Raw genomic sequence first — 11,409 nt, 5'->3', positions numbered from 1 at the left:
GCCTGATGCTCAAGAGGGGGGTAGCACCTCCTCTCCCTTGTTACAAACAGGGTCAGTTGTCATCTAGGAGTCGCTTGGTGACATCTTTGTATTCACCCGAAGGTACTAACGGTTGACAGTACATTTGCTTATGGGACTTCTATGATATTGTGTAGCCAGGTACACAAGAACTCAAGACAAAGAGAAGAAATGCCGCGCTCACTAGCACGAATAGGATCGCAGACCGTCTCTTCCATGAGCCCATCCACGTGTCCCCGAAGGCTTAGCCTCATGCCCACGTTCTTAGCCAAATAGCTCAGTCATCACATGATGAAAACTTTCTGCAAGATACAATGCTTTCTTCCTGATGCCATTCACACTGTCCATCTTGTCCCCGTGCCCACTTGCATACTCTCCAGAGGAAAACACAGGGTCGTAACATCATGCCTCTCGAAAATGGGAGTAAAAGGCAAAAGCATCACTTTTTGGCAAAAAACAAGGCTTCCCTAAGTATCAAAGAAACATGAGCCTCTCTTTTGAGCATGAAGTTGTAGAAGAATCTCTTCATCACGTTGCCATCTTTGTTGAAGCGTGGAGATCATCTTCTCCATCATCATTTACTTGATCATGAGCCAAATCATGGAGTTTTTCATTGTTGCCCATTGATTCAGAGCACCCCATCAATTGCAGTGCCATGTCATCATCTGTCCATACGACTGTAAGGATTCGTACAGCTATACGGAACTGTATGGACATGTACGAAACTGTGCGGACATGTACGGACTAAAAATTCAGAAACCCTAAAATTGCTCCTAAAACCCTAAAAATTACTTTTTGGATGTTTTATTAACCGAAAATAATTAAAACAAGTTTTACATTAGTTTTCTTGCCAGAAAGAGCTCTTCCATGGTTTTCTTCATCAACAAGGCTGTAGGAGTTGGGGAGATTACTCATGGGATGAGTGAGTGATTCTTGGACTTGTATTTAGATTTGGACTTGGACTTGGATATGAAGACTTGGATCTGAACTTAGATCTAGACGTAGATATTGGACTTGGATTTGGATCTGGATCTAGACTTCGACTTGGATTTGGATCTGGACTTGGACTTGGATTTGGAATGGATAAATGGATTGGAGCTAGAGCTTGGACTTGATCATTGGATTGGAACCCAGACTTGGATCTAGAGTTGGATCTAGAACTTGGACTTGGACTTGGATATGGATTTGGACTTGGATTTGGATTTGATTTGGTCTTGGAACTTGGACTTGGATTCATTGGATTTGGATCTGGTACTAGCCCGATGAGAGATACTTGTGAGTCATCCCTCGTGGTGTGCTCGGCATCAGAGATCTCGTGCCTAGACATAGACATTGACATCGACTTGGATATCCTACATCAGCATATCTGTTTGTTTTGTATTCATTGAGTGTATTGATCCTGGCTAGCATGCCCGTGGATTGTTCCTGAATAAATTCTTGAAAGGGGACGGGGTCTGTTTCTCGCTCAGTGTGGTGTATTGAGCAAGATCCCTATTCCCTTCTCTCTCTCTCTCTCTCTCTCTCTCTCTCTCTATCTTTATCTCTTGGAAATGTGGTTGATTCTCTCACGGCACGCCCCGCTGGGCTTATAGTGGTATCAAAGCAGGATTTCTCTTGAAGAAACTTTATTGGGGTGACTGAGCCATGTCGAGAGCAGAGGGAGATCAAGTACTTAATGAAGGGAAAAACTATGAGGCTAATACATGACTTCAAAATGGGACCCAAGACCGTCAATCTATTTATCATGAAACCGCGGCCATGACATCAGAAGAGTACCATGACTTTCAGTAGTTCAGACAACCTTTTAGAGATGAAGAGTTTATTTCTTAGAGAACCAAGAGAGAGCATGACCAAAGAAGGGCTCAAATGTTTGTAGATTTCATCAAGGATCGAGTCACTGAAGCTGAAGGAGTTGAAGTTGCTAAAGCCTATCTTGGGGCCAAAGGAGTCACCATTGCAGAAGGATCTAGAGCTACCTGTACTATTTCTTATGAAGAAGCTACTCCTAGGCCTGCATCTCTCAGATGCAGCTTCCTTGGGACAAGTAAGGGAAAGGAAGGCAAAGAAGCCGGAGAGATCGGAAGATCATGAGATTGACATCATGCTAGGAAGTTTGGCGAGTAGTTTGGAGTGGTGTTTAGCCCATTGCATGCTTCGACAAAGAAAGCTGTGGAATCTTTGTGGACTTGTTAAAACAAAACCCTTTTGAAGCATTGAGACTTTATGCTAGCAAAGGACCGATGTTGGTTATTCCATACCTTTTTGTGGTTGAACATGATGAAATTGCATTGGAGCAGTCTTGAACCAAGCAGGCCATGTTGTGGCCTATGAATGTCAAAGACAACAAGGAAGCAGATGCATTATCTCGGAGACCCTTGAGCCAAGTGATACAAGAATGTTTGGTTTGTCAGAAGGTCAAGTTTGATCGACAAACACCAGCAAGATTATTGCACCCATTGAATGTTCTATGTGAGAGTATTGCTATGGATTTTATCTTTGGATTGCCAAAGTAGGGGAATGATGGTATATGGACCTTTTAGATTACCAAGAAGATCAACCATGTATGTCATTGGTTGGACCTTTTAGATCATTGGAGGATATATAATGCCTTTCCTGACAGTTTATGGAAACCATGTACAGGAGAAGCCTGTATTGAAGGGGAGGGATTGTATCTCTAGCCCTCTTCATATATATATATATATATATATATATATATTGGATTGGAATTGATCATTATTCTGCTTATAATGATTACTTGGATATGCTCTACTTTGGGTGGCTACCATGCTCGATAGCCCAAGGAGCAAGATTTGTATATGGGAGGCAACGATGCCAGATGACCCATTGACGGCAACAACACTAGAATGAGATTTGTATACGGGAGGCAACGATGCCAGATGACCCATTGGACGACAACGATCCGAGATATCTTGGACTTCGCAGTCGGGTGGTCATTGGCCTAGATGACTGAATTGGACTTCGTAGTTGGGCGGTCATTGCGACCAGATGGTGTAGGTGAATGTATTGGACTTCGCAGTTCGGCGGTCATTGCGACCAGATGGCCCAGATGATTGCTTGGATTTCACAGCCGAGAAGTCATTGTGACTAGATGGCCCAGATGATTGCTTGGATTTCGTAGCCGGGAAGTCATTGCGACCAGATGGCCCACGTGACTATATTGGATCTCATAGTCGGGCGGTCAATGTGACCCGATGGCCCAGATGACTATGGAGGAATTCTCGGGCGGTCCTAGTGACCAGATGGCCTTGAGTGACAGTCTGAGCGGTTTTCCTCGGGAACCAAATCGCTTAGTACGATGTTGATGAAACCAGACAGGACAATCCATGAACACGAGGATCATTACTTGTGCATTGCGTACTAATGTATGTTTGAATTTCTTTGACTTTGTGTGCTATTTTTGATGTGTGGACAATGCTTGGATTTATGGCATGTGATAGTCCATTGGGCTGACTTCCTGGCCAGTACCTAGAATACCCAGTAGATGCCAATGATACATACTTGTTTGTTGACTAGCTTTTGTAGAAGGTAAGTATGTATTATATCTAACACATGTGACAGGCCATGAAGATGTACCATCAAGATCAAGAACATCAGTCAAAGAAAAGACATAGAGATGTTGCCAGATGAGCAGAAGGCACCACATATATGGGAAAAGACCAAATACGTAAGCTCACCAGATAGGGCTAGTACCTTGAAAAACATATGGATGTACATGATGTACTCGGAACACATGGATATACATGGAACATATGGATGTGCTTGGAACACTTGCAGTCCACAATTGAGAACAATTGCGATATAAGAGGGAGGGAATGTAACTATTTGGCCCTCCTAGCTCTATTTCACATGATGGTGAAAGAAGACACGAGGACAGGGTCCATAAGGTTTGATTAAAAAAAAAGCACCATTTTTGGTCAAAAAGCAAGAAAAAGCAAACAGTAAATAGGGTTGACTGCGAGCCAAGGGCACCGTCAGAAAGAGGAGAATGAGCAGGACCAAAAAGCTAAAAGCCGCTTTTTCAAAAAGTAGCTCCAAGACCAAAAAGCAAGGCCCTGAAGCTAGAAAAGCAAAACAAGAACTTTTGATTAAATTTAAGTAATATTTTACTATTAAAAAGACCAAAACAAAGTAAAAGGCAAAAGCATCACTTTTTGGCTAAAAGCAAGGCTTTCCCAAGTATAAAAGAAGCATGAGTCTCTCTTTCGAGCATCAAGTTGAAGAGAAACCACTTCATCGTGTTACCATCTTCGTTGAAGCGTGGAGATTATCTTCTCCATCATCATCTACTTGACCATGAGCCAAATCATGGAGTTTTTCATCATTGCACGTTGATTCAGAGCACCTCATCAACTTTAGTGTCACATCATCATCTATCCATACAACTGTACAGATTCGTATAGCCATACGGAACTGTACGGACATGTACGAAACTGTGCGGACATGTATGGACTCTGGTACTAGCTCGGTGAGAGATACTTGTGAGTCATCCCTCGTGGTGTGCTCGGCATCAGAGATCTCGTGCCTAGACATAGACATCGACATCGACTTGGATATCCTACATCGGCGTATTTGTTTGTTTTGTATTCGTTGATTGTATTGATCTTGGCCAGCGTGCTCGTGGATTGTTCTTGAATAAATTCCTGAAAGGGGGTGGGGTCTGTTCCCCGCTCAGTGTGGTGTATTGAGCAAGCTCCCTATTCCCTTCTCTCTCCTCTCTCTCTCTCTATATCTTTATCTCTTGGAAACGTGGTTGGTTCTGTCACAGCACGCCTCTTTGGGCTTACAACAAAGGAGAGAGAAGAAGAGAGAGAGAGTTGGTGTTAGGTTTTCTTGTATTTCATATGGTACGAAAAGGTTACTGAATGAATGTACATGGCATAGGCCTTGGTCAGCCCCAAAGGGTGACCTCTGGCCCCTCCTACATGACTTTTACCGAATGCTACTTCTGATTTGAATGAATGATTGAAATGGTGACTTCATGCTTTTATATTATGCTGAGGTGCTGGTTGGCAAGTCCTAGATGCTGTCGGCCACCTTTGGACAAGAAAATGCTGATTTTGCTGTATTAAATGTTGTGCTTACTTATTGTTTGCCCCATGCCTGATGGCCTTTCACCTAGGTGTTGCCGACTGCTGCTTGGACTCAATGCTGGCTGGTGTGTACCGACAGGGTTCCATGCCCCCCAAAGAAGCTTTCTTTCTATTTGCTACTTCCCTTAGTGCTAGGCTTCATTATGGCTGAGTTTGCTCTGTATCTCCGGAGGTTTGACAGAAACTCAGTACAAAGGGCTTTGTGTGAATATATACTCTTATGTGTGTGTGAGAGCATATCTTGATACAGAGTTCTACACCCACTATTGGGCACTGATGACATTAGTGGGGATGTATGTCGTAGTATCTAGTCCATACTATGCATAATGGAGTTAATAGTTATATAGTCTTGTGGGTTGACTACCATGCGTATATAACATGCACGTTCCTGAAGGTGAATTTGGGCATGTTCCTGGATTCATCTAGGTATATGATGGTGTTGATCGTGATGATGATTGATGATGGTGTTGATGCTGATGCTAATACTGTTGTCCTAATTGCTAGATTAATCAAGGATTAAGATGTTCATGCTAGAAATTAAGCCATGGCACGAGTGTGCACGTGAAATCACACCTCCTAAGCCAACCCCCTAGAACACCCCCCCCCCCAAACACACACACGCGCGCGCACACACGGACACCCTGCGATTGTGAGTCTGTGAAGCTGACTCCCATACATATATCTTGACACATTGGGTAGCCCTCTCTTGTGGCTCTGTGTAAAGCCCCCCATAGGATCATCTGGTACACAAGCTAAACACACAAGGTTAGAACATATAGAAGGGTGTAGGTAAACTCACTTCCCAACCGTAGATTCCATCAGGAATCTGCCCCGAGCCAGGGGCTAACATTCCACTTCTCACTGGCCAAGCCAGTCAGCCCTGGCGTCCCATACCTCCAGAGCTTGTCCTAAGGGACCTTCGGCAAGACCGCCATGTCCATGGTGGGAGTTTGGTCTGGGCATAGTCCATCAGCCAAGAAATATGACTGAATGACTCTCAATAACCCATAAGTCACTTATATAGTGACTACTGTCGCTATAAATAACAATCCAGAAATAAATAGCTAGTAGCCATGGATTATTACTAATAATGAAACCCTAGCCACCTGTAACTTGCTTCCCTTAATCCCAGGGCTCCCCAACCCTGACCAGATTAGGAATTAAGCGCAAGGATTAGTGTTAGGTACATAACACTCTGTACGAGTCTCCATGTAGGAAGACTGTGTTGGTCTGGGCAAATCCACCCGGGTTGGACCATAAGGTCCCATTGCAGTTCTATGTGAAGCGCATTTATGGTCTCATAGACCCACACGTCATGCAGGGCACGGCTCGGTGATGGCGATCCGGCCGTCTCGATAAACGGCCTATTTTTCGAGAGAGAATTTTCACTGGCTGCAAAGTAGCATTAACTTTAAATTACAGGGTGCTGGGGTGGGCTGTGTACTGTGTGTGAAATGCCATAAACATCGATCGTGAGTATCTTGTTTCTCTGGTGCTGTGACCTGTCTGTAGGTTTGGTGTTGTGACTTGGTGCCAAAGCACAGTCCTACATGGGAAGATAGGTGTTTGCTAAAGGGTTTACTCTGAATTAAGATGCTGTAAGGAGATGAGCCAACCCAACTTTGCCTCGTCTTCTTTCTACACTTCGTGCTCTCCTCTTCTCTCATCAGTTGAGTTTAGTGCATCTTCCATGTTTGGTGGCTGGCTTTTGAAGATAACATTTACCCGATTATTTGAAGCTTTGTGAGTACACTCAGTAAGTTACAAACACACTCTGTTAGGTTCGGGAAATAACCTGTAATTGCCATTAACAATTTTGTTAGTCTGCTTAAGGTTTGCCTGAGGTTATAGTCTCTCATTGTTTACAAAGGTAGCTTTGGCCGAATGGATGCATTTGCATTTGTTTAGTCTATAGTACAGGCCTTATGTTTGTAGCATAGGCTCCCTAGCATGTGATGGTGGAGTAGATCTAGACTAAGGCTCATAAGTGAGAGTAGTTTTTCTGCCCGAATGGTGATTAGAAACGGTGCCAAAAACTATTAAAGAGTGTAAAATGTGATTTGAGACTAACGATGGACCTTGGGTTTTTCGATAGGGTATATACTGCTATTGCTGACCAGGGGATATTGCAGGTTCGGAACATAAGCACAAGAGCAGAAGTGAGGGACAGGAGCAGAAGATATCTGGACTGGGTACTGAAATAGATACGCCCTTCGGTTAGATTTGAACCCAATACCTCCACTTTGGGAGGCATGAGCATTACCGTTTGGGCTAGAGCCTGCTGGACTAAAACTGAGAGGTACTTTACAAAGATGTTTGCCACTGATTAGAGCCACATGTCATTTTCTGATGCTCATTGATGATATTTTGACTTCTTTAAATGTTTTAAACTTTGGATGTCGCAAGTCAGAATTGATGGAGAAAAGAGCTTGTAGCAATTTATCATTTGGCTCTCTTTCTTGTCCGATGATAAAACACAAGGTGGTCTTATCTCTTAGAACCAGATGACTCTTGGCATTGGGATTTGACCAGATACACCAAAGGGCTGTGAGACAGCACAAACAATGTGCAATTTTACATAAGGTTTATTGAGGATCAAGTGCCGGGCAGTTTGCTGGACAAGTCTTTATAGTGGAGGCTAAAAGCTGCTATTCAAATATCTTTATTAAGGGATATCCACTTCAAACCAGGTCTTCACGCCCTCTGTGGATGGCTAGGAGAACATTCCTTGATTCCATGTGTAAGAAAGGCTGATTATCTAGAAGGCTGTCTAGGACAATGAACTTGGACAGAAGCAAGGCTCCGTTCTACATATCCGAGAATGCCCAGACGACTCATGTTTGGGAAGGATAGGTGGTCTTTTGAGTCATTTTGAAAGTCAAAGTTGAGGCTTCTTAGTTGTCGAACACATAGCGTTAAATGCACTAGCAGGATGTGATAAACCAATCTGAGGCAAGAGAACTTGATTCACAAATGTAACCTTGGAAGCCAAGTTTGGCTTAACTAAACTCCAATATATCACCTTTTTCCTAATACTCAGATAAACTGATATCGATCCCTACCTGGCATCCCAAGTACCTTCTTGGAGTGGATAGGTTGTCTTCTGACCCACCTTGAAAGTTAAGTGTGAGCCTTCTTAGTGGCTTCACTAAACTCCAATATATCACCTTTTTCCTAATACTCAGGCAAACTGATATCCATCCCTACATGGCATCAATTGTCTTGTTGAGTTGCCATTTCAAATCTAAGAACCCTTCCATTAAGGTGGTAGCTGTAATCCAAAAGGCTGCAAATCTATGCCATTTATTTAGCTCCAAAATCTATGGGAAGCCATTTAAGAAAATAATAGTGTCATGTGCAATTATCTGTTTTCCTTATTGAGAAGTTGGGAAAGGCCCATATCAATTGGTCTCGTGTTCTAACTCATGGCCCGTTGCAACAAAAAGGTAGAAATGCGAGTGAAGAGGTAATGGTATAGAGATCTAGACATATGCACACGCTTTTTGTTCCCATAATGACGAATCTGCTCTAAGAGGTCCTATAGAGAGAAAACACTCCCTTAATCCTAAGCATTTGGAGATCACAAGCACTGTAGGGCTCCTTTCAAAGAGCCTTAGTGTAGGCTCTCTTATGCCGTCTTAGAGAGCCTTCATAGATTTCTTCGTGGTACATGTATCCACATCAAGGTCCACCATCCATATGAGTGCCTTTGCTCCGATATTAGAGCCCACTCCCCATACTAGTGTTTCCGCTTTGCGTCCTACAGGAGTTCTCAACGAGCGAGCTCGGTCCATCTTGTAGACTATCGATTTGAAGCACCACGACCCTCTATCTGACAAAGGAAAATCATGGAGATTCTTTGTCAATATGACATGCTCCCATCATAGAGACTTAACATTTTCTCCTCCATCAGATTAGTTGAGGCAGATATCTTACACATGCTTACATGTACATACACTAGTATTAGATGCTTTCTTCTTTTAGTTTTCCATGGTTCGTTATATCCATGGTTCCATTGTATCACTCTTGGTCTCATAGGCTCTTGGAGTTTTTGTAGGCATTAATATTATTCTCTCTCTCTCTCTCTCTCTCTCTCTCTCTCTCTCTCTCTCTCTCCATAAGGTCGGGGACCCATTAGATCCAAATAACTACCGCACCATCATGATTGGCCACACATTGGCCAAACTTTACGAGTGAGACTTAAGAGTCTGAGATCAACACCTTTGCAGAGAGACACGAGCATAAAGGTAAGAGATACCAGGACTTATTTCACCTTGGCTTATATTCTTACATCGAGAGCCATAAAATAGGGAAAGTTTGAGGACTTACTGCACATTAAGACTAGTAGTAGAGGCTAGACAATTTTTAAGTTTGGCCGGCCTAGTGTGAAAACTAGTTATTTCTATATAAGTCATTTTTTACCAATAAGCAATACAATTATTTCCTCGCAATAGTTTACTTGTGAGTTCTTCTCTTCCCTCTTCTTGCTTACTTGTATGCCATTGAATCTTGCTTGGTTGATGGATGCATGCTAGATGGGTTTGATTGTAGGTCGTCTTCTTACATTAGCTTCTTTCTCTTCCTTCGTCTTTTGTGAGAGAGAACCATCGTAAAGACGAATCTCTTATTGTCTCCATCAAGGCATAGAGAGCCCTCCTTTCACCTCTTTAACGAAGAAGCATTTCGATGTGACAACGGATGAGGACGTGACGGACAAGCTAGCGCACCCACATCGAGAAGTTGCAGTTTGCGGCTCCAAGATAAGATCCAACGACACATGCTTCGGCAAGGCTAAAGTAAGCTCTTGACTTGAATATGTTTGGCGCTGTTGGTTGGGACTGGCCTAGGGATTAGCTGTGTTTTTCCGTCCATTCCAAGCTATTGTGATCACCCAATATTGCTCGATGTTGATTAAGAGCTCACACACTAAATGAAAAACATACGGTTTTGGAGCCATTGGATGTGTTTGTTGCTTTTGATTCTTTGTTGAAGTTTGTTTGCATTAGGACATTCTATTTTCATCTATTAGTAAGACAAAACCTTGGTTCTTTGGTGATTTGCATGAAATTAGAGCCCAAGCGACTTAGATTTCATTGCTTTGAGCCAAGGATTAGCTTAGTAATTAGTGGGATCCACTCCGAAAACATGAGCATTGAGCTCCATTAGGATGAATTAGAGTGGGATAGTAAATTTTTGTTCATGCATTCCTTAATTTTTCATGCATTGTTAGAATTGGTAGATTAGAAGCATGTAAATTAAAAAACATTAAATACTTGCAAGTTGCATCACAATCCTTATTTAGGATTTTAGGACCATTAATCACACTCCATGAAGTCAAGCCAAACCATCTCTCGAGTAGGGGATGTGAGCTTACAGTTGTGCACAAAAAGATGCGAGTCAGGAGACATGAGGGTGGACACATGAACTTGGAGACATGAGTCTAGAGGAAGGTGTACCTAATATAGTAGGGACCAATTATTACAGTCATAAAGACTCTTATGGACATACCTACTCTTGTTCTTGGAAGATTTTCTTGTTATACAATCTTTAACCGCTATAAATTCCAAGGAAAATTTTTATCTTTTGTAATTATTGGGAAATTAAAGTAGACTTATTATCCAATAATTGCACACCAACCTTGTTATAGGTCCATTTCTTGGATATCCGTGCCTAAAATAGGCTTATTTCATACAAGGAAAGTATGTGAGTTGAATTCATACAAAATAGACGTGAGCTTGTAGGCGTGAGCTTGCACATGAGTCGAGGTGTGAACTTGCACGTGAACTTGTACGTGAACTTGTACGTGAGTCTAGAGGCTTGAACCTAGGCACATAAACCTCAAGACTTGAACTTAGGTATGTGAACTTGCATGCGTGGGCCTAGAGGCATGAACCCATACATATGAAGCTACAAACCGAAACCTGCATAAGTGAGCCTAGAGACGTGAGTCTAGAGGTGTGAACCTGCAGATGTGAGCCTACAGAGACATGAACCTTGTATCAAAAGAAAAGAAAAGAAAAAAGACTTGTCAGACACTATTTTCAAACCTCATCTAGAAGTATTAGGGACGCTTGATGTGAACCCGATTTGGACTAATTGTTGGAAATGATAATATAGTCAATTGTAGCACACCAAACCACCACACCTCCTTAAACCCACCAAGCCTTCGGTCCCAACAACAAACAACACTTAGCAGAGTGCTCTTCTGTTAAGAAGACGTGAGCCTACAGAGACATGAGCCTGGAGACGTGAGTCTAGAGGCATGAACCTACACACATGA

At 42.6% G+C, this 11,409-nt stretch overlaps 1 long non-coding RNA gene across 1 annotated transcript; it reads left to right on the top strand.

Moving 5' to 3' along the window:
• Window positions 1-5,594: 5,594 nt before the first annotated feature.
• LOC147607574 (uncharacterized) lies at window positions 5,595-7,574 on the top strand. The gene is made up of 2 exons (XR_015264696.1): window positions 5,595-6,885; window positions 7,262-7,574. It is a non-coding gene; the product is annotated as an uncharacterized LOC147607574 (long non-coding RNA).
• Window positions 7,575-11,409: the final 3,835 nt, after the last annotated feature.

Source organism: Cibotium barometz, chromosome 55 (genome assembly GCF_041138505.1).
Source record: "Cibotium barometz isolate CiBa-2024 chromosome 55, ASM4113850v1, whole genome shotgun sequence".
Taxonomy (NCBI): domain Eukaryota; kingdom Viridiplantae; phylum Streptophyta; class Polypodiopsida; order Cyatheales; family Cibotiaceae; genus Cibotium; species Cibotium barometz.
This window is presented reverse-complemented; position numbering and strand designations above follow the sequence as displayed.